We start from the raw sequence: 25,174 nt of genomic DNA on the forward strand, positions 1-25,174 counted from the left end.
AGAACTGAAGGCTGGAATCATGATGCTTCAGAATGCCAATGCAAATATCACATTAACGTCCAGGAACAAGGAGGGTGTGAAAGAAGTCCCCTAGAGAATTAGGAACAAAGTACTTCTATCTTAATGCGAAGCCAAATCTTTCAACAGTTTGATGCCATAGGATTTACTTCTGTTAAGCCTCATACTCTGTGCAAATTTTTTTATGAAATTTCCAAGGAAACACTCACTTCTCACCTCATATATTTGAAGATATTTGTCTTCAATCCCTGTTTCCTTTATTTCTCTAAACTCAAAGCAGAATGGCAGAGCTAAGATGTGGAGACAAGGGCTCTGAGACCACTCCTGGAGTCTACTGAGTAGACTGAAGGCAGTTTCCAAGATGATTCAGCAAACTTTAACTTCTAGGAAAAGGTGATTATTGCTGAAAGTTAAGGAAAGTCTTTTGTTTCCAAAATACTGGATGGCTAACTTTACCCAGGCAAAATGTGCCCTCTTTCTAATTAATTAGACTCATTGTCCGATATCTATCAAATGTCTACTTGGTAAAGATTTCATGGTCTTTCCTGCTTTAATTGAAGATGTTTAGTGAGTTTAGAAAGAATTATTAAGACATGATTGGAAATGAAAGGGTTGTATATAGAATATTCAGTGAGACTGTTCGCAGAGTGTAGTAATGACCACAACCAAGATGATTATCCTAATTGTGAGCTCACTTGGATCCATTTTCTTGCAATGTCATCATTTGAGGTGTATTCTTAACAAATTTTAGGAAATTTTGTATGCAGCCAAAACAGTTTTGGACAAAGCTCAGAAATCATTATCACTGGTCTTTGAAACAGATCATTGTTATATAATGTGTACAGAAACTGCTGATTTATCAAAGAAGACACTGCACAGATTTTATTTAGTGTCAGACTGTTTAATGTTTACTAAGCACACCTTATAGATAGCTAACCAGATTTTAAAATTTGACTTTACTTTATGCTATAAAATTACATCATTATTATACTGTAGTACATTTTAGAAATGTACCTCTTCTTTTAATACAATCACTAAGAAATGTAAAATAGAATGGTCATTTGCATTATTTAGGTTTAGTAATCAGTTTTGATTTGCTTGTAATGACAGGAAGTCCATAATTTCATACATATTTTCAAGTTATATTCTATAATAAAATATTAAGTGGGTTGTCTAGAACAATTTGTATGGAGAATTACTGTTAAGAATCTACAATTTTGCTCAGTGCTAATAATTTACTTTAATAGAACTTTTTGCTTTTAGCTTCCTTGATAAATTTATATTCGATATCTAGTATCTACAAAAACCATGAACATAAACCTGTTTTAAGGATGATAAGAATTTGTTATTTTTAAAGCACTAAGCTTTAAATAGCAAAAAGAAGGGGTCCATGCTAAAATTAAGACATCATGATACACTTATATATTTAAGTGCTCTAATCTAAATCTACACAAGGGATAATGTCATTTAAATTATAACTAATGCTAATAATGGTGCTAGAACATGAAAGATTTGAAATTTGGAAGACATGTGACGGTCAGGGCAGATGACGTAGACAAATTGCTTGTTGTTAGTAAGAATGCCAGAGTTCAGAGTCCTAGAACCTACTTGAAGCTAGATGCTATGGTACACAACTTAAATACCAACATGCTTATTCTGAGAGTAGGGAGAGAGACAGGTATACATCTAAAAGTGTGTGGGCCAGATTGCCTAATTTCCACAACAGTGAACCGGAGACTATACTTTTACGGGGGGAGGGGAATTCAAGTTCATATGTTCATCGTGGCATGAACCATTACATCCTGCTGCATTCTCTCTCTCTCACATACACACACAGCAGCACACACACACACCCCTACACACACACACACACACACACACACACATACACACACACAGAGAGAGAGAGAGAGAGAGAGAGAGAGAGAGAGAGAGGGAGAGAGAGAGAGAGACAAACACAAACATAGATATCGATGCACTCTTATACTAAACACACTTCACACATTAAATAAACAAACAACAGCAATAACAAATTAAAGAAAAAAAGAAGCACAGGATGTGGTCCATAGATGATAAGCCAGAATAGCTTTCGGTGTTGACTCTCTATCAAGCTTTGCCCTGAGTGTTGGCACAACTGACATCATGTGTAGCTGCACATATGAAGTTCAGGGAGTAATGTCATTATGTGTTCTAAGTGGCTTCAAGTTTTGTCATACTCCATGCTTAACCAAATGATGTTCAATTTTCTCAAAAACACATCCATATCATAATCCATTAGTTTGTTTCTTAAAATATTATAAAAGCTGAGTCAATGGAAAGAGTACAATGTAGTAACCTTGTACACCAAGAAGTCATAGATTAAACAAAACACTGGAACTTTTCCTTCTAAATAGTATTAATTCTTTCAAGTGGTCATGGCAAAATAGAAAATCTAATCCCCAGCATTTGTGTAATCAAAAACTATTAATAGGTAGACAGAAGCCATCACTTATTATAACCAGGCACACTCGTCAGCTCAGATGAATACAGGAGAAACTATTATTTGAAGGAACATTAATTTACTTAATTAGTATTTTTTTAAGAAACTCAAACATGCCATGTTATCTGTCAGTGAGATGGATGCAAATAACTTAACAAAAATAGACCCTGACCTAGTTTACATTTTACTGCAGAAAATCATAATTAAAAAATGACTATGGCTCAATAAGTACTGTAGCATTCTGAACAAAATTGTAATAATGAATAGACGAGGATGATCTGTGAGGGAGCCAAGGTAAAATTTCCAGAAAAAGTTTAGCAAATTAATCATTGCTATGACCATGTTCCTTAATCTACCCAAAAGCTTAGCTTTCAGGATCTAGACATCCCTGCCAAGGGTTATTTTCTTCCCCGAAGTCAAGAAAATACACAGTTCATGACGCTGATAGGGACACATCATTTCTTATGTTAAGTCCAAGAAATAATCGGTCTTGCTCTATTATGAAAAACATGAAGGCGTGTTTTACTGTGTTTTAAATTCTTAATGATGAAATATTCTCTGGCTGTCATTTGTGCCTTTCATTACTCTGTTGTTGTCTTAAATATGTATTCTTCACTTTGACCCTGTAAATAAACATTGTTCATATGTCTCATCTCAGGACCATTTTGTAGCACAAGAGTTATTGGAACAAAACATAAATAAAATAGAAGATTCTGCACAGCCAAATGGCAGACAAACAATTTGAGGAGCACAACCCTTAGACATGATGAAACATTAAATTGGTCATTTCTTCCAGACAGAGACACAGGTAGAAAGGAAGTACTAAACCATGGTGATATCTATTTTATTTCAGAGACTGAGTAATGATAGGAATCACAGTGGTTGAGAGTTGTTTTGTTGCTGACAGATGGAATAAATCATTGAAAGCAAGAAAGCATGTGCAGACCAGAGGGTTTTAACTTGAGGCTCAAATGAAAGTCAAGGGCTTTTGCTCCTTTCATGGACCATCCTAGACTACTCCCACATCAACATCCTGCATGCAGCCAGAAGTCAGGCTGGTGGAACATCTGGTACAGGACCTGGCTCTTTACATTGATTTGCAAAGATAAAGTAGAATGCTTTTAAGTTTCTTCTTACACAAATCCCAGCCAAAGTTATAAAACTGGACAAACACCTATGATAATTAGAATCAGTGAGGGCATTTCCAAAAATAAAAAAATAAATAAATAAAAACTGAGAAAAGAGAAAAGAGAGGCTACCCTCAATGTAGAATTAAACTGCCTATGAGCTGAGATTCAAGATTGGAAAATAAAAAAAGAATGAAATTGGATGAAATAAACTTAGACATATTTAAGCTGTTAACTATACTTGCAATGTAACCAGATGCCTCAAGCTCTCTCTGCCCAGCCACCTCCAACTGTGACATATAACTCTTACAAAGTCAACCAGAGTAACTTGGTCTTTCCTTAACTTTTGTTATCAGAAAGTTTTTCAAAGGCAATTAGCCACTACAATACCATAAATGATGGATTAATTCAATATTCCAGAATCCAAATTGGATTAATAGTCAAATAGCAGACCCATGGATAGTAACCATGGTGAATGGCACATAATTTTATATTGTAAAACTGAGTTGTACCAATGTAACTTCCTAGGAACTGTACAGTGTTGGATAGCATCATTACCCAAAAATATGTATTTATGCCATAACCCCAACATCTGTCAATGCGATCTTATTTGGGACACAGATTTGGGAGATGCAGTTAAGTTAAGGACTCAGATAGAATCACACTATATTAGAGTGGCCACTATACTGAATGATACAGAGTTTATACAAGAGCTAGGACACAGAAACGTAGGACAGAGTTATCTGAAAATAAAGACAGAACTTAGTTACACTCACAAGAGTCCATGAACTACCAGTAGTTGGAGGAGGCACGGACATGTTCTTTACTTTCCGCTGCTGGTATTCATTTTTGGACCACTGGTCTATACAACTGTGAGAAAGCAATTTTTAGCTGTTTAAAATGAACAGTAGTAAAAGCTAAGAGAGTTACTTCCAACTTATTTAATATAACACGTGACTCTTGGGAATGTTTTTACAGAACATGATTACCAAACAAAGTGTTGGAAAGGTTTACAGTCTGAGTAAACATGGCACTTGAGACCTTATATATCCTTTTGGGCAGCTGCAACATAGAATGAAAATAAGTCTTTTTAAAATATATTTAATCAAAATTAGACTCCTCTACATTGAGTTTCCAAGATTGATGTTCATAATTTTGTCATGAACTAGGTACATAAAGGAAACTAAATCATTAGCCCTGAGACTAGATTTCTTCATATTAGGAACTTCTAAAAGAATGGCATAGTTCTTTTTTTCCTCATATATTCTCTTCTAGTGAAAAAATAAGTTTATGAATAAAGCCAGGTAATTTTATCACAAAATTAAGTTGATCAATAAACATGCAGAAAGGTTAACAATTTTGCTTAATTGTTACCATAGCAACTCATTAGTAAGTTAGCTGCATTTTAATTTTCTGTATTATTTCTACTCATCCGTCTTTATTTGCTATATAGTTGTTCAGTGGATAAAGGAAACCTGGAAAATGTGAAGTAAAATGAAGCAGTCTCACAAGAAATCGCACTGAGGGGGACCTAAGGTAGGTTAAAAGAAAAAGAAATCACACTGTATGAAACCTACAGAACTATGAGTGGGACTGCTAGATCTTCACGTAGATCTGTGTCCAATTTTTGGAGGAATCTTCAAAGTGGTTTCCAGAGGGGTTGTAATAGTTTACAATTTCACCAGCTATGGCGGAGTGTTTCTCTTTCTCCATATTCTCGCCAACATGTGCTGTCACCTGAGTTTTTTATGTTAGTCATTCAGACTGGTGTAATCTAGACCCTGTTAATAGTAAAGTTATGCAGTAAAGCATTTACTTCTTTTTGTATAGTTCTTAAATTTAGAAAGTGATTACTAAAAGAAAGTACCAGAGAGCTTATCATTTCAGTTTCCATTTTCATCATCATCATCATCATCATCATCAACAACAACAACAACAATAACAACAACAACAACAACAACATTATCATCTAGTGCTCCTGAGCAAGACAGCCCTGGCATGCAGAGATGGAAGCCAGCAGGAATCTTCCTCCCAAGTTAGTCCATTTGTGATCTCTTCATTGGTACTTCATCCTAAAATCTGAATGCCTGTATTGAGTTATTGTTTTTTTGTTTGTTTGTGTGTTTGTTTTACCAGAGTGTATCTTTTAGGCTAAAACCTACCCCCAAGAAAACAGTTATACAGAGCAACTTGGGTTTCCAGAAAATGTACAGAGCAGAACATAGGAAAACCTGAGCAAACTGCTCACTTCAGATTTTCACATGTTAAAAAAATATAATGATATTGTTAAGCCATTTTGATAATTTCTTTCGCATTTTCAAGCAATCTCGATCACATTTGATCCCAATATATCATCAAATTGAACAGAAATATTCCAGAAATGAGTTTTAAATTAAAGACTGAAGAATAACTGAAACATCTCAAGATGTGGAAAAGCTAGCGGTTTTACGTTGCTCCACACTTAAAGCTTGATTTTCATTTCCTTGCTTTCAAGTTTCTATTTGCCCAGGAAGTTTTTCATTAAGATTTTAGCTGAAAAATAAGTGATAATTCTTCAGAATTAGGTTTGTAATAGGACTCTTTGCTTTTGGCACTGTCTACATTTTCTAGGCATAGCAGTGGCAAAGAAAAGTTCTGCCAGAAGGGGTTTGGGAAGGGTGAGAACAGACTGAGATGAAGACACCCTAATATGTCCTGTCCACCCAAATACTGCAGCCCCGTGCATTTATTTCAGCAATATTGCCTTCGCTTAAGTCTGTCAGATAAAACATAAAACCTACCACCAGGGTCCTTATCACCCACTGTGACAAGTCCAATAGCTTCCTTTCATAGGTTTATCTAATCTAACTAGTGGATTGCATGTATACATTATTACATGCCTAAGGGTCTTGCTAAAATTGTTTCTATAATTTTTAGCAAGCATCCCAGTTGTATTTTTTACTCCTTGTGTTCTTAAGGGTATGAAATAAAACCATCCCCTTAAGAAAACATTGGAAATAAATAGTAGGTAAAATAAAACCACACATGGATTGCTTTTCTTCATGAAATCATGCTAACATTTTAATAAATGAGAATTTGGCTTTAAAAGAGTAAGTTAAACACAGACCTAAGTGAGGTATAAATCTGTAATTTAGAGAAAGCGGAGTTAAAGCATTAAAATCAGGGATGGAGTAAACAAATCTGATGTTGGAAGGCATCCTGTCTGTTTTCTCTCAATTATTTTAATTAATGTTATGAAGGTAAGGCCCCTGCACAGAAGGCACTGAAGGGGAAAAAAAGTCCATTCTGCTTTAGGATTCAAAAACTCATTGTCAGATTTCAGCATTCCTGAGATGTATCTAACTTCACAAAGAACCTATAAATATGTCTCAGATGACTTGAATATATGAAGTGACTCTAAGCTAATGAAAATTGAATGGGGGCTGGAGTTTTTCCCCAAAGCCTAATGTTTAGAATTTTAATCTACCATATTCAGTCAGCCCTAATTAGAGGGCTTCAGCACCATGCAGACATCTATCACCATGATATGACTCTGGGGAGGCATGTGTGTAATTAATCACCATGAATACCTGCCGTGTGCTCTCTTCTCATGTGGTGATTAGAAGGAGAGAGATGAGCAGAGTCACCACATCGTGTAAACAACTGTGCATCCCATCACCTTAATTATTTTACTTTTAAAACACAGACTTGTCTTTAAAAGCAGCTAGACTCTATGTGCTCAGCCTTTTTAATATATGCATTCACGGGCATCTTTAGTTACTCGCTTTAACACAATAAAACAGCCTCTTTGAGAAGAGGTAGGGGCAGTAATGATGTCTCTATGAAATGTGCGCTGTTCAGTCCCATGGGTACACATCCTCAAGGTGAGTTCGTTCCTAGTGCCTACCTGTAAAATACACCCTGCTTTTCTTTGGATATTTCCATCTGCGTCTATGGAAGAAAATTGCCTTTCCTCCTTTCCTTTTCTCTTTATTTTTTCTTGTCCTGTGTGTGTGTGTGTGTGTGTGTGTGTGTTTAAAATCAGGATACAACGATTTTAAACTGCCAAACATTTGTTGTATCATAATTGTGTTTACAGATGTGTGTAATAAGCTTTGATGCAACACTAGGATAGAGGTCAGCCTGAGGGGGAAAATGCAGAAAAGTGCTTGTTTATATAAACCAATAGATTCAGTAGATCTATGGTGTGAGATACAGATGCAGTGGAGAATGAAGACTTCTGAACTTTGTTTGTTGATGAATGAGTATTTCTTGTTGTATCATCAGTGACTGAATGGATAGCTGCTTCTTCATCATGCACCTTGACATTTCTTCTGGACATGGCATAGCCGGAAATGGGCAGGGCCATTGTCTAAAGTCCAGTGGTAAAGGGTAATAGAGTAATACAATTACAGCACTATTCCAAAGTAACCCACACCTTGGAGTGTTTCATTAGAAACTTGTTAATTTAATTTCTTTCCCCATCCAACTAACCATGGTAGAAAGATACAACATAGCTTAATGATCCTGTTTTAAATTCATTGAAATCTCAAAATAAACAATAAAAAATGACAGACATAAGCATCTAATGACCTGGGAACAAAATTTGGTCTCTTGGACATTCTTTTTCACAGACAAAGCAATGCACCTTAAGACATAGTATCTAAGTTTTATACTTCATGGTTTTTTTTTAAACAACTTTATTTTACAAAACAAAGATAAATGTACAGATTTTAAACATTTTTTGCTTAAAATTATACATTTTTGTCAGTACTTATTTTTCAGATTTTAACATAATTTTTACATAAAACTATATAAATATATATTTTTAGTCAGTACATGATTTTTTTCAAGGTTTGATAGTATGCCTTGAAAACTTAATAGTTACAATGAGCATAAAGTACATGTAAAATAAAGTGTAACATGGAAATAGTTAAAGTTTTCTTGTTTTGTAAATATTTTTTTGTTTTGTTTTGTTTTCTTTATTTCTTGGACTTCATACAGTCTGTGAGTTGTTTCTCGGGGAATGCTAGCCTCTGGGGTTAGCATCCCACTATCAGTGACTGCACATTATGTTTGTTCTTTGTGATTGGGTTATCTCACTCAGGATGGTATTCTCTAGATGCAGCCATTTTCTTAAGAATTTGGTTAAGTCATTGTTTCTGGTGGCTGAGTAGTATTCCATTGTGTATATGTACCACAATTTTTGTATCCATTCATCTTCTGAAGGACATCTAGGTATTTCTTTTCTGGTCCAACCTATTTGGAGTTCTGAAGGCTTCTTTTATGCTCGTGGTCATCTCATTCTTGAGGGTAGGGAAGTTTTCTTCTATGATTTTGTTGAAAATATTTACTGTGCCTCTTAGTTGATACTCTTCTCCCTCTTCTATTTTTATTATCCTTAGGTTCGGTCTTCTCATTGTGTCTTGGATTTCCTGGACAGTTTGGGTTAGTAGCTTTTTGGTTTTTGCATCTTCTCTGGCTGTTTTGTCTATGTTTGAAATGTTGTCTTCTGCCCCCGAGATTCTCTCTTCGATCTATTGGAAATGCTTGCTTCTGTGACTCCTGATTTCTTTTTTTGGTGTTCTGACTCTAGGGTTATCTCTTTTAGTGTTTTCTTTATTGTATCAATTTCCGTTTTAATTTCCCTCTTCCATTCCTTTATTTCTTTGGTTCTGTTTTCCTCTCGTTCTTTGAGTTGAATGTTCTTCTTGTTTCTTCTTTAAAAGCTTCTGAATCTTTTTGCTTTTCCTCCCTTTCGTGTTTAAGTATCTCTATCAGCATCTTGATGTATGAATTCAGGTCTGTGTCTTCTTTTTCTGGAGTGTTTGGAATTCCGATGTTTGCTGTTATGGGAGAGCTGGGTTCTGGTGTTGCTAGATTGTCTTGGTTTTCTTGGGATATACTCTTTCGCTTTCCTCTTGCCATTTTGTTGTCAGTGATATGTTCTTGCCTTTCCCTTATATCTGGTCTGTGTCCCTGGATCTCCCCTGGTCCAGGTGTCAGATGGGCCGAGCCCTGTTCTATGCCTCAGAGTCGTCGGGTGGGAACAGAAGTTCCAATGTTCTGTTTCTGTTTGCTGGATCAGGCAATGCAGGGCAGGGCAAGGCAGAAGGTGCACTTTCCGTGTGCACTCCTCACAGATCTCTCTGCTCCCTGCAGCCTAGGTCTCCCACTCACCAGTTGTTCAGCCTTTACGAGCTGCCGTTCCAGGTAGCAGATGGGCCTTGCTCCGCTCTGCATCCTGAAGTTGCCTCCGGGTGGAAATAGAACTTCTAATTTTCTGTTCCCAGTTGCTGGATCGGGCAAGGCAGGACAGGGCAAGGCATGGGGTGCACTTTCAGTGTGTACTCCGCAGAGATCTCTCTGCTCCCCGGCAGCCCAGGTCTCCTACCCACCAGTTGCTCAACCTCTATGAGCCTCTGTTCCGGGTGGCAGATGGGCCAGGCTTCGCTCTGTGTCCTGAAGTCTATACTTCATGGTTGTAACCCAAACTAGCACATCTGAGAACCAAGTAGAAAATAGGGTCAGTGAAAATGCTCCTGAGAATATTTTTATCTTATGTGTATCATGTTTTGCCTACATGTTCCAAATGTGCATCATATGCCTGTCTCACATTTGTAGAGACCAGAAGAGGCCATCAAATTTCGAGGAACTGGAGTTATAGAGGATGAGCTGCTCCGTGTGGACTGGGAATCAAACCCATAGCCTCTGTAAAATAAGTGCTCTCAAGACCAGAGCAGTTTCTCCTTTTGTGTATTATTTTTGTCTCTATATGTTTTGTATTTTTATTCTATATATTTGCCTGTATATATGTATTTGTATCAAGTGCATGCCCAGTGTCCAAAAAGGCACAGAAGAATTTGTATTGTATAATTTTATTCATATAGGATATATCCTCTAGGATGATAACATTCAAAAACAAACAAACAAAACAGACAAGACTAAACCAGATGTAGTGTGGTGGGTGGCATATGCCTATAATGCCAGCACTCAGGAGACTGGGACAGGAAGATAACATGTTTAATGTCAGTCTAGGCTGCATAACCAGAACATCTCAAGAAAAATAAGCAAACACACAATAACAAAAAAGGCTGAATTAATCATATGTGGAGAAACAGGTTTTTCTTTGCATGAAACTGATGCTGAGTAGAAATTTATGGAAAAGTAGCTAGAGTGAATATTGTGAGTGCATTAACATACGTTCTCTGTTACTGAGTGTAATGGTGCACACCTTTAATCTCAGCACTCAGGACACAGAGGCAGTGTATCTCAGTGAGTTGGAAACCAACCTAGTCTACAGAATGAATTCTAGGACAGCCAGAGAAATCTACATAATTTCAAACAAAACAAAACAAAAAATGTTCTCAATTTAATTGGGTGGCCACAAGAGTTATAAGTCATTAAATCACCAAAGTATACATTAAAAATAATATAGATATACTTCATTGGCAGAGCAATTACCTAGTGTATAAAAGATTTGAAATATGCATTTAAAATAAGCATATTGTATGTAAATTATACATTAATAAAGTTGAATTTTAAAGCATTGAAAAGAAAAAAGAAAAAGCTCCTTAGAACAAAGGTGAGGGACACATAAGAAGGCATATCAAGTGTGAATGGGTCAATGGAAGCTCCGGCCAAGACCGTGAGTGTTTGGAAGCAACTGGGGCACACAGAGAGCAGAAGGCACTGAAATTTGAATTTATTGTGAGACAAAAGCAAGGTCTTAGGAGTGATTTAAAAGTCACAGTATGATAGGAAATGACATCACACTCAACTTCTTATCTGAAGCTAGGCTAATTAATAAACTCCTGTATAAAAAGAGCTCATATCTTCATTACTGTCTCCAGACATTTTGAAAATTTATGTTTCATGGTAAAATCCAAAAAGAGTAATCATTTCATGTCATCTTAGCAGATTTGAGTTAACTTTTTAGCTTCGAACCTACTCAGCTAAGCAAACTTACTGACCCAAAGTTTGGTCCAGGCAGGAAACCATCTATGAAGAGTATGAAAATTTTTATCCATTGAAATATTTTACTGGATTTTTTTCTGTCACCTCCAATTTCAATGTATTTTTCATTTTGTAGCAATCTGGGAAAATATTTAAAATAAGATTCATATTTTAGGGAGTCTTTACACTCTTTGGCCTTGAAAATAATATTCCTAGAACTGTACACAACACACCATGGTCCTTAATCTTCTTCACCACATTTCTTGTTAAACATGTTACACTGCATTACCATTTTTACTATTAATGAAGATGAAGCATTGTTTTAATTCAGTTAGAGTAGGAAAGTATAGTGGCTGCAGACAACTATATAATACATTCTTCTCTGTGTCTCAATTTGTAATCTCCCTAAAAAAAGAAAATTATATTTATAAACTTAAAGTTTATCTCTATTTAGAAGCTTTTATTTTGATGAGTAATAAATGTCTGTTAATAATCATCATTAGAAAGATTATATGTAAACTTTTTCTGAATTGTGTATATATATTTTTAAATAATTGGCTTTTATAACTAAGAGTTTTACTTTTTCTCTGCGCTAATAAAGGAAAATGTTAACATTTTATTCAAATAAAGATATACCTTACCAAGAAAGCTTATTTAGTGACAAAGTCCTGTAACTCCTCAGTATTGTGCGTGAACGTCTCCTGAGCACTTCAAATTCAAGACACAGTCACAGCCCATTACTATCCAAGTCATCCTTCCAAAGAACAGAGCATCAAAGTTTCCTGTTCTTAAGTCTCCTTTAGTTATTTTCTCCAACAACTCCCCACTGTCCACAGCCTCTACCAATTCTGTTCAAAACCTCTGTGAGAGCAACTCTTGACAATTCCAAGTATGAGTGAGACTATATGGCAGCAGTGTGTGTGTGTGTGTGTGTGTGTGTGTGTGTGTGTGTGTGTGTGTGTGTGTGAATTTTTCCTTTTTGAATTATGATCTCTAGCTCCACTATGTTCCATAAATGACAGAATTTCCTTACTTTTGATAGTATTCCTTGGCATATAGAGTATATTCCCTTTCTCCACTCATTAGTTTATGGAACTGCAGTTACTTTCTTCTCTGGGCTCTTGTGAACTGATCTGAAATGAGTAAAGGAGCACAGATTTTCACAAAGAAGCCAGTTTCACTTAGTTTGAAGTTATGTTAGTATTAAGGTTGTGGAATCAAACCATAGTTCAATTTTTACTGTGTAAAGGCCTTTTGTAATGGCCACCTATTTATACTCTCTCCACAGTATTCCTGACTTTCCTTTTGTAGTCTAAGTTTCAAAACTATTTAAAGATTAGAAAAAAAAACTGAAATTCAAGATGGTTTGTTTCTTCAGAAAAACTAAACAAACAAAGAAAGAAAATTAGATTAAATGATTGCAAAAAACAATTTTTTCCAGAATACAAAAACATGAAAAAATAATGGTTAGTGATTTATAAATTGTTAATTGATAATTAAGGAAGCACCAAATAACTTTTGGGTCTCAGTTGTTTTCTCTCTTAAAAGAGGAGAAAGATGGAATAAATCTTATTCTTTGCAAGGAATTTGTGAGCTTACATCCCCTAAGAAAGGCTAGCAGGAGTAAGATAAAAGGAGAGTGATAAAGATGAAAAGAATGCAAAGTCAGCCTTTTGTGGAGTGGGGCAAGGGAAAGACAGTACCTGATTGCTTTCTTTTTAAGGACAAAATATTGAAAAGGAGAATGAATTATCTTAGCTGAAAGCAGTTTTTTTTTCCCTTTGTGGTGTATTTACATTTTAGGTCACCCTTTCATTTGAGGGTGCTGATTCATCAGCTGAGAGAAAAGATTAAGTTCAATGCCAGATGTAGTGGCCCACTCTTTGTGAAACCTCTGTAAACATTAATCAAGTAAGCTGATGAAAATTTACAAAAGCAGCAAAAAAAGTATTGTGTACACATTTATGCTATACAATAGAAACTGTCACAACCCTGGCCTTTAAAATGTGCTTTAAAATGTTTAATAAAGTATGTTATTTTTCTTATTTTAGTAGCTGTGTTTATGGCACAATTGATCCCTTTGACAATTGGCTGATTCTGTGTACCTTGGATTGAGAATTCTACTATAGTACAAAATCAATTTTGAAATGAAGAAGTAAAGTCTTAATAGTTGTCTTTCAAAATTGCTTAATAGTTTTAACAACTTATACACAAAGAAAGCCATATTGAGAACTTTGGTGTTTTATATATATATATATATATATATATATATATATATATATATATATATATATATATATATATATCTGTAACTGACTGTCATTAGCACTTCCTGTGAACCACATTATGAAATAATAATGCTCACCTACAATAAACTGCAAAAGACATCTCGGTTACTTAGCAGGTGATGGGTTCTATAGAATCAGATTCAGAGACACACGGATTCCCCATGAGAGAGGAAAGAAAGAACACTATCTATCCTTTAGGGACCCTGTGAATTCTTCCCACACCTTCATAAAATAACTCTTGTGTAAATGGAATAAGGTTAGTAATATTTTTAAAGTAAAGACAAAAACAGAGTAAAATTAAGAAGAAAATGAGACTCATATTAAAACTTAGGTATATTGAAGCAAATATTATTTCTTACTTTAAAAATTCTAGTAAGCTATATTCAGTTGTATACAGTTTCTCTACACCATCTAGTATTTTAAAATAACTGACTGAGATCAGGTATACTTTCATAAGGACACAAGGCCTGTTCACAGAGAACTGAGCACCCAGAAGAGAAAAAGGAGCATTCTACCTACTTAGTCGACGAGTGATTCCACACACTCTCTCCATTGAGTATCTGGAGAGAGACCTCTAGAAACTCAAAAGGTGCAGGTATCAAGCTACTGCATGGGTCTGTGCCCTTCAGGCCTCTAACTGCACCCAGAGCTAGAGCCGGCCCATTGCTATCAGAACCAACATCATGCCCATAAAGAGCTGAACACCCAAGAACGATCTCCCTTTTTGAGCTTAGGGCCCACAGACATACAGGAGGGAAGCTCAATTCAGAGACAACAAGATAAACAGAAGATGGTAAGAGGTAAGCACAAAAATCTAAACAACAGAAACCAAGACAACATCAGAACCCAGCTATCCCACCACAGCAAGTAGTGATTACCCCAACATACACATACACACACACACACACAAACAACAACAACAACAACAAAAACATGATTTGGACTTAAAACTGTGCCCCATGCTGATGATACAGGGCCTTGAGAAGCACATGAATAACTCCCTTAAAAAAATACAGGAGAACGGAGAAAAACAAGTACAAGCACTTAGAGAAACACAGGAAAATACAAGCAAACAGATACACAGAAAAACACAAGCAAAGAGAACAAGGAATTGAACAAAACCATCCAGGATCTAAAAACAAAAATGGAAATAATAATAATAATAATAATAATAATAATAATAATAATAATAATAATAACACAAAGAAAGACAACCTGGAAATAGAAAACATAGGAAAGAAGTGAGGAGTCAGAGATCACCAATAGAATACAGAGATGGAAGAGAGAATTTTGGGGACAGATGGTGACAAAGAAAACATTGACACAACAGTCAGAAAAAAATGTAAAACTTGAAAACTCCTAAGAAAAAACAGCCAGGAAATACAGCACACAATGAGGAGACCAAACCTTAGGATAATAGGAGTAGAAGAAAGAGAAGATGCCTAACTGAAAGGGCCAGTAAATATCTTCAAAAAAATTATAGAAGAAAATTTCCCCATCCAAAAAAAAGAGATGACCATGGATATACAAGAAGCCTACAGAACTCCAAAAAGATTGGACCAGAAAAGAAATTTTTCCTGACACATAATCGTCAAAACTAATGTTCAAAATGAAAGTATACTAAAAGCAGTAAGGGAAAAGGCACAAGTAACATATAAAGGCAGTTCAATCAGAATTATTCCAGACGTCTCAACAAAAAACTATGAAAGCTAGAAGACCCAGGAAAGATGTCATACACAACCCAAGAGAACATAAATGCCAGCCCAGAATACTATATCCAGAAAAATTTTTCCATTACTATAAATGGGGAAATCAAGATATTCCAGGCAAACACGAAATTTTCACAATATCTATCTGCAAATCCACCCTACAAGAAATAATAGATGGAAAACTCCAATAAAAGGAGAGATACTACACCCTAGGAAAAGTTAGAAATAATTCTCTTGCAACAAAATCAAAAAAAGAAAGGCATACAAACACAATTCTACCTCTAACAACAAAAATAGCAGGAGAAAACTAATCACTATTCTTTAATATCTCTTAACATCAAAGGACTGAATTCCCCGATAGAAAGCATAGAATGTCAGAATGGATACATAAAACAGGTTACAGCATTTTGTTGCATACAGAAACTCATCTAGGCACAAAAGACAAGCACCACCTCAGAGTAAAAGGTTGGAAGAAAACTTTCCAAGTAAATTGTCCCAAGAAACAAGCTGGAATATCTATCCAAATATTGAATAAAATAGATTTTTTAACCAAGAGTTATCAAAAAGACAAGAAAGGACACTTTTTACTCATCAAAGGAAAGATCTATAAAGATGAACTTTCAAACCTGAATCTATGCTCCAAATATAAGGGCACCAACATCCATAAAACTAACTCTACTAAAGCTTAAAGCATATATTGTACTACACACAATAACAGTGGGAGACTCAACACCCCACTCTTCTCAGTGGTCTGAACATGGAAGCAGAAAATAAACAGAGACACAGTGGAACTGAAAGAAATTATGAACCAAATAAATTTAATAGACATCTACAAAATATTTTATCATAAAACAAAAGAATACACTTTTTTCTCAGCTCCTCACAGCCCCTACTCGAAAATTGACCATATAGTTGGTCACAAAACAGGCTTCAACAGATATAAGAACATCAAAATAATCCCATGCGGTGATTCAGATCACCATGAACTAAGGCTAGTCTTCCATAACAACAAAAACAAAAAAAAAGCTGTCATACACACGGACTTTAACCAATGCTCTACACAATAATAGCTTGGTCAAGGAAGAAATAAAGAAAGAAATCAAAGACATTTTAGAATTTAACCAAACTAAAGGCACAACATATCCAAACTTATGGGTCACAATGAAATCAGTGCTAAGATGAAAACTCATAGCTCTGAGTGCCTTCAAAAAGAAACTGGAGAGAGCATACACTAACTGATTGACAACACACCTGAAAGCTCTAGAATGAAAAGAAGCAGATACACACAACAAGATTAGACAGCAGGAAATAATCAAATTCAGAGCTGAAATCAATCAAATAGAAACAAAAAGAACTATACAAAGAATCAACAAAACCAAGAACTGGTTATTTGAGAAAATTAACAAGATTGCTATGCCCTTACCTAGACTAACAAGGGGGCTCAGAGAAAGTATCCAAATTAACAAAATCAGAACTGAAAAGGGAGACATAAAAACAGAAACTGAAGAAATTCAAGAAGTCATCAGATCCTACTTCAAAAGCCTACACTCAACAAAACTAGAGGAAATTGACAATTTTTTACACAGATACCAGGTACCAAAGTTAAATCAGCATCAGATAAACCATTTAAACAGCCTTGTAACGCCTAAAGAAATAGAAGCAGTCATCAAAAGCCTCTCAACTAAAAAACACCCAGGACTAGATGGGTTTAGTGCAGAATTCTATCAGACCTTCATAGAAGGCCTAATAACTCTATAACTATTCCACAAAATACAGAGGGAACACTTCCCAACTCAATCTTCGAAGCCACAATTGTGCTCATTCCTAAACCACACGAAGACCCTAAAAATAAGGAAAATTTTAGGAAAAAATCCCTCTTGATCCTTGATATAACAATAGTTAACAAAATTCTCACAAACCGAATCCTAGAATTCATCAAGACATAATAATAAAGTAGCATTCTTCCTAGGGTTGAAATAATGGTTCAATATATGGATATCGATTAAATTAATCCACTATATAAACAAAGCCAACGATTTTTAAAAAAGATCATCTCTTTAGATACTGAGAAAGCATTTGACAAAATTCAACAACTTTTCATACTAAAAGTCTTGGAAAGATCAGGAATTCAAGGCACATATTTAACATAGTAAAAGCAATATATAGCAAACCAGTAGGCAACATCAAATGAAATGGTAATAAACTTGAAGCAATCCCAGTAAAATAAGGGAATAGACAAGGTTGTCTACTCTCTGCCTACCTACTTATATAGTACTGGAAGTACTGGACCAAGCAATCAGACAGAAAAAAAGGGATCTAAGGATACAAATTGGAAAGGAAAAAGTCAAAATATAACTATCTGCAGATGATATGAAAGTATACTTAAGTGACCCCAAATATTCCACCTGAAAACTTCTACAGCTGATAAACAACTTCAGCAAAGTAGATAGATATAAAATTAACTCAAGCAAATCAGTAGCCTTCCTTTACTCAAAGGATAGACAGGCTGAAATTGAAATTGAAGAATTGAAACCCTTCACAAGTACTTACAAATAATATGAAATACCTTGCTGTGGCCCTAACCAAGCAAGTGAAGGATTTGTATGACAAGAACTTCAAGTCTTTGAAGACGGAAATTGAATAGGTCCTCAGAAGGTGGAAAGGAACAACATAGTATAAATGACCATCTCACCTAAAGCAATCTACAGGTTCAGTGCAATACCCATCATAATTCCGTCTCAATTTTTTATAATTAGAAGGAACAATTTGCAAATTTGGAATAATAAAAAATTCCAGGATCCAAAAACTATTCTCGATAACATTAAAAAAATTCTGGGGGAATCACCATCCCCGACCTCAAGCTGTATTATAGATCAATTGTGATAAACCTGCATTAGATTGATACTGAGACAGGCAGCTAGATTAATGAAATAAAAATGTAGACCCAGAAATAAATACTCATGGTCACTTGATCTTTGACAAAGGAGCTAAAGACATTCAGTGGAAAAAAGGACAGCCTCTTCAACAAATGGAGCTGGTTCAATTGGCCTTCAGCATGCAGAAAAATGCAAATTGGTCCTTTTTTTTTAATCTCCTTGTACAAAGATCAATTCCAAGTGGATAAAAGACTTCAACTTAAAACCAGGTACACTGAAACTAGTAGAAGAGGAGGTGGGAATGAGCTTAAAACACATAGGCACAGGGGAAAATTCCCTGAACAGAACACCAAAGGCTCATTCATTATGATCAAGATTCGACAAATCAGACCACATGAAATTGCAAAGCTTCTTTAAAGCAAAGGACTCTATCAAAAGGACAAATGGCAATCAACATATTAGGAAAAAATCTTTAACATCTTACATCTGAGAGAGTTATAGTATCCAGTATATACAAAGTATTCAGGAAGTTAAACTCTAGAGAATCAAATAATCCTATTCAAAATGGGGTACAGAGCTAAAAAAATAATTCTCAACTAAAGAATATTGAATGGCTGAAAAGCACCTAAAGAAATGCTCAGCATCCATAGTCATCAGGAAAATGCAAATCAAAACAACCCTGAGATTCCACCTCACACCAGTTAGAATGCCTAAGATCAAACACTCAGGTGACAGCAGATGCTGGTGAGGATGCGAAGAAGAGGAACACTCCTCCACTGTTAGTTAGGTTGTAAGCTGGCACAACCACTATAGAAATCAGTCAGGTGATTTCTCAGAGAATTTTGCACAATACTCCCTGAGGGCTCAGATATACCACTCTTGTGCATATACTCAAATGAAGCGACAACATCTAACAAGGACACATTTTTCATCATGTTCATAGCAGTCTTATTTATAATAGGCAGAAGCTGGAAAGAACCCAGATGTCTTTCAACAGTGTAATAAATACAGAAATTGGGGCACATTTACACAATGGAGTACTAATCAGCTATTAAAAACATTGACTTTATGAAATTCTTATGCAAATGGATGGAACTAGACGCCATTGTCCCAAGTGAGGTAACCCAGTTAGTAAAGAACACTCAAGGTAAGTACTTACTGATAAGCAGGTACTAGCACAAAGAGCTCTGAATACCCAAGAAACAATTCGCAGACCTTATGAAGCTCAAAGGAAAGAAAGGCCAGTATGTGGATGCCTTTTAGGATGGGAGAACAAAACACTCATGGGGGGGATAATGGGAAAAATTGTGGAGCAGGAACTGGAGAAAAGATCATCCAAAGACTGCCTCACCTGGGGATCCATCCCATATGAAGCCAATAAACTTGAAAACTATTGCTGATACCAGGTAATGCTCTAAAGATAGAAATATGATATGGATGCCTACTCAGTGGCTCTGCCAGACACATACTGATACAGAGAAGTAAGCTTCAGCTCACCATCAGACTGAACACGGTGACCCCAATGAAAGAGCGAGACAAAGAAATGAAGAAGCTGAAAGGGTCTGTAATCCCATGAGAAGAACAAACTTATTAACTAAGCAAACCCACCACAGGTCCCAGAGACTAAAACACTAACCAATGAGTTTGATTAGATTGACCCATGGCTCCAGGTGCATATGCAGCAGAGGATAGCATTGTCTGGCATCAATGAGAGGAGAGGACTTTGGTCCAGCGAAGAGTTTGATAAAAGGAAAAAATAAAGTAATAAAAAAGTGATATAAATACAATAGTATCTAATAAAAACATTAAATAAAATGTAAAATTAACTTATTGAAAAATATTTTGAATATTAAACACATGATTTGATTGAAAAGGTACAGTTAAATAAATATTATTGTTTTTCTTGCAGGCTAACTATAGCATTTACCTGTCCCTTTGGTGTCCTTTGTCATTTTGTTAAACAGTTCATTATTTCATGAAACCCCCAAATGGGCCTTGTTTTGCCCATCACATGTTTTTATTTTTCCTAGTTTATGCTATAAATGTTACCCCTCTCTCTATACCTTCCATGTTATTTTTCCACGGATTTAATTCCCAGGTTTATTCCCTCTTTGTGGCACAAATCGCCCAGAGATATCTTAAAACACAGTCATTTAAAATTATAATACAGACACCAAAACCTTACTAGTTTCTACTTTTGGGTGTCTACTTTTTTTTATTTCATAGCACATATGCAATTGATTGCCATGATTTTTAATTAATTGGAGATAGCACACTATCCCCTAGTCATGTCTATGTCCTCTGTTTAATCGATTCATGCGGATAATAACACTCAATATTTTATAGTTTTTTCTGTATTTTGTATTCTAAATATGTCCTATAATACTGTTACTTATCCATACTTATGGGCATTGCCATAGTTATGCTAAAAATCTCTGACATTTGAATGATTCTATAATGTTAGATTAGTCTCTCCAGTTTCAAGAAGGTTTTTCTTTCTAAGTTTTTCTCTGTGACGATTCAAAGACATGTTGGTAGCATTTTTAATGATCCCTTTATATCTTCTCACCAGAATATTCCATTTATCATTGTTCATAAATGACACCACAATTGTGGGAATGTGATAATTTGATTATCAAAGACCTTTCTATTAAAGGACATCATATTTAGTTTTAGAAACTGCCCCATGAATTCAAATGATTTTAATAATTTTGAACAAGTAGCTCTATATTCCTGTTTTACACAATGCTTTTTCATATTATGTAGCCATTCCTGCCTTACTTTTAAATTTAACATATCTTATTATATTTAAATATTTAAACCCCTATCCTCTCTTCATATATGTTCTCAATTCAAGCTTTGTATCCAAACACACATACATATACAAGTATAGTGATTGTGCTTTACAGATCAGATAAGCATATCTACCTAAATTCCAAGACATTAAGTACTTAGGCATTCTGTTTACAAATATTTTGAGTATTATTTTACAAACTAGAACTTCAGTTTCTAAGATATAGCATCTATCAGTCACTATGATCTTTAGTTACAGTTAAAAGGACAGTTTGTACATTCAATTAAGTTTCATATAGCCATTACTATGAAAAACAATGAACTCTGTTAATATATAAGCCTTGTGATAAAGGTTAAACTAAATAAAGGTCAGTTTTCTTATTTTCAGTGACAGTAAAATAGTCCATACTTGTTCTATAAAAGTAAAAGACAATTAGAAAAATGACATTATCATAAAATATGTAGGATGATGTCATAGATAAAGCACTGATGTAAATAAAACACCAGAGTGGTACATGATGCTGATAAGGTTAACAAGGAAGCTTTTGCAGATGCAGAAAAATAATTAGGTTAGAACATCCATCAGCATTTCCATCATACGTCAGGTTACATAAAACAAGACAAATATAAGAGAAAAATTATGTTTTTTTTCTCATAATAAAAACATAACATTGAAGTAGAAGGGTGCCATCCCCCAGAATTGGGATCCAGAAAAGGATGGAGGGGACTAAATTGAAGTAATATGGGAATGGTATGAGCAACGTGCATGGCTATTGTGACATACTGTCTACTATAATTTCTATTTTATATTTTCTCATATCTATTCTTATGACATTTTTCAGACATATTGGATGAAATAGGATGGAGTTGGTGGCATATTTACTAAGTCATCTGGCACATGCTGTATAAAACATGACATTCTTATATGAGTACATGACTTGCAAGAAAAGATAAAATGGCATAGTAAAATGAACATTGATATTTCAGGTTCTCATGGTGAGTGTAGAGATAATAGATACATGGTTTTAAATGTACTTTTAAGTCATTAAACTCACTGTATAATATACTGTAATGGTGGACACATAACCTCTCATAGTGTCTAAAACCAAATTTTAGAGTGAAAATTAATTTAAACTATTTTTTAATCAATAATATTTTATCCAATAGTAGTTAAATTTTCTTCTGTCCTTGTGTGAAGTAAAAAAAAAGGCCACCACATTATCCCCAGCAGATGGGCCAACAAGCCTGGTCTGTTTTCATCTTAACAGACTGATCTAGAGCTCTGAAATTTCTTCATCAGATTAGCTATGTTCCCATGGTGGGTCACTGCCACACCAGCCTTGTGCTTCCAAATTTACAGGGCTGCACTTCTCAAAAACCAACACTTTGACACCATACCTTATTCTCTGGAGTCCAGCTAAGTCACTGCATGAAGGAAAACACTCACCTTCTTAGAATCAACAGGTAACACAATCATTGGGCACAGCAATTATCATCCTAATTTGTAATCCATTCTAAATTAAATTCTCCAGTGGCAAATCCTAGTGGATCTGCCATCTAGGTTGGGCTCCTTTTGTTTGTTACATCCTGTCCTCCAAGCTGCCCAATCCAAACACTAGTTGCCTTTTCTTGCCTCTTCTCTTTCCTTCTCCATCCTGGATATACCATCTACTCCTTGCTCAGTCCCTTGAAATCTTTACACATTATGGAAAAGTCCTGCCACACATCCTTAGAGGAATCTCATTAAGAGGTGGAGTGATAAAGAGGAAGGGAACTCCACAGAATATTCTGAAGGAGAAGGTCATTAAAACAAAGAATGCTAAAAGGGAGGCAAATATTCCATTTTTTCAGGGATCATTCATAAGCTATGGAAGTAAACAACCAAATGTCTTCAGGAAGTCCTTGAAACTTACCAAATTCACTGGACCTCACCCTTCCCAAAGAGTATCTAAGGAGTAAGTAGTGATGAGAGACACAGACACTCAGAACAGATAAGTGGCTCAAAAGAAGCAGAAACTAGATGAGCTGTTTGGAATACACTGAAAAACCAACAGTCTATCTGGAAAGGTCACTCTCCAATCTTCATGAAGTTTGGATAGTGAGCTCTAGGTTTCCTGCTTGCAAGTTAGAATGGACCTGGGTAATGGCACTGTCTTTGATTCATTTCTGCTTCTGGAAATAACTTTTTTCATATTATTGTGAACTTCCTGGCTCATCAAGTTGGACAATGGTGGTTATCTTTCTATGGTTTGTTTTTAGTTCCTTATCTGGTGTGAGTATGTCATGTCTCCAGGAATAGTACTGGACCACAATAGTCCATAAATTGGATGACTATGTTCAATACAAATCTTAATTACAGAAAAATATATTAGAAAATAAATTGTGTGGCAGATTGGTACTACTTGTTCAATTATTTGCAAACCTAAACAAACAACTATAAAAACAAATATCTTAATTTTAAAATAATTATTAATTTTATTAAAGAAAGTTCTAAATTTATTCTTTGTTAAACCAGTCTAAGTATGACATGGCTTTGTTAGAAACTTCCCATTTTTCTCTCTGCTGCAGGTTTATCCTTGATGACCTATGAGCATTTGTGAGTTATCGCAAGAAAGTAAACAGAAGGATTAGATTATGTAAAAGTTTGTAGATATTAGGATCATTAGTGAAGTGAATGCCCAATAAGAGAACATAAAATCATCTGTGAAACAATGGATTCCAAAGTTAAAAACAACCATATGTCATACTAAAGACAACTTTGTTCCAGAATGGAGAGAAAGCATCAGCAAGCAGGAGAGGCTGTCTGAATCAGAACTGTATAGTCATATTTGCAAATGACTGGCAGAGTACCTGGACAGGGCAGCAAGCATTAGAGAAGACAGTACAGATAAAGGCTCAGTATTATTCTACCCTTAAGATTTTTTTATTTTTATTGTATATTCTCTGTATTTACATTTCAAATGTTATCCTTCCCTCCCCACTGCCTTCCCCCACCCTCTTCCCTTGCTTCCATGAAGGTGCTCCCTCTCCCAACCACAATCTCCAGCCTCAGAATCTTGGTATTCCCCTACACTGAGAAAATGAGCCTTCACTAGACCAAAGGCCTCTCCTCTCATTGATGCCAGACAATGCTATTCTCTGCTACATATGCAACTGGAGCCATGGGTCTCTCCTTGTGTACTCACTGGTTGATGATTTAATCCCTGGGAGCTCTGGAGGGTTTGGTTGCTTGATAATATTGTTCTTCCCATGGGGTTGTGAACACTTTCAGCTCCATTGCTTCTTCCTATAGCTTCTTCAGGGGGTCCCCATGCTCAGTCAGATGGTTAGCTACAAGCATTTTCATATGTATCAGTATGACTCTTGCAGAGCCTCTGTGGAGGCATCCATACCAGGCTCCTGCCAGTAAGTACTTCTTCACATCAGCAATTAATAGTGCTTGGAATTTGTGGCTGCATGTGAGATGGATCCCCAGGTGAGGCAGTCTCTGGATGATCTTTTCTTCAATCCCTGATCTCCTATTTTTTCCCTGTATTTCCTCCTGTGAGTGTTTTGTTCTTCCTTGTAAGAAGAACTGATGCATGTACATTCTGGCTTCCTTTTTGTGAGCTTTATAAAGTTTGTGAATTATTTCTTCAGTTTTCTGAGCTCTTGGGCATAGTATCAGCTTATCAGTGAGTGAATATCATATGTGTTCTTTTGTGACTGGGTTACTTGGCTCAGAATAATAACTTCTAGTTCTATCCATTTGCCTGAGAATTTGATAAGTCGTTGTTTCTAATAGCTTATTAGTACTCTACTGTGTAAAAGTACCACAATTTCTGAATCCATTCCTCTGTTGAAGGACATCAAGGTTCTTTCTAGTTTCTGACTATCATAAATAAGGCTCCTATGAACATGGTGGAACATGTGTTTTTTATTACATGTTAGAGTGTCTTTTGGGTCTATG

The sequence above is a fragment of the Micromys minutus genome (assembly GCF_963924665.1).
Source record: "Micromys minutus genome assembly, chromosome: 1".
Taxonomy (NCBI): domain Eukaryota; kingdom Metazoa; phylum Chordata; class Mammalia; order Rodentia; family Muridae; genus Micromys; species Micromys minutus.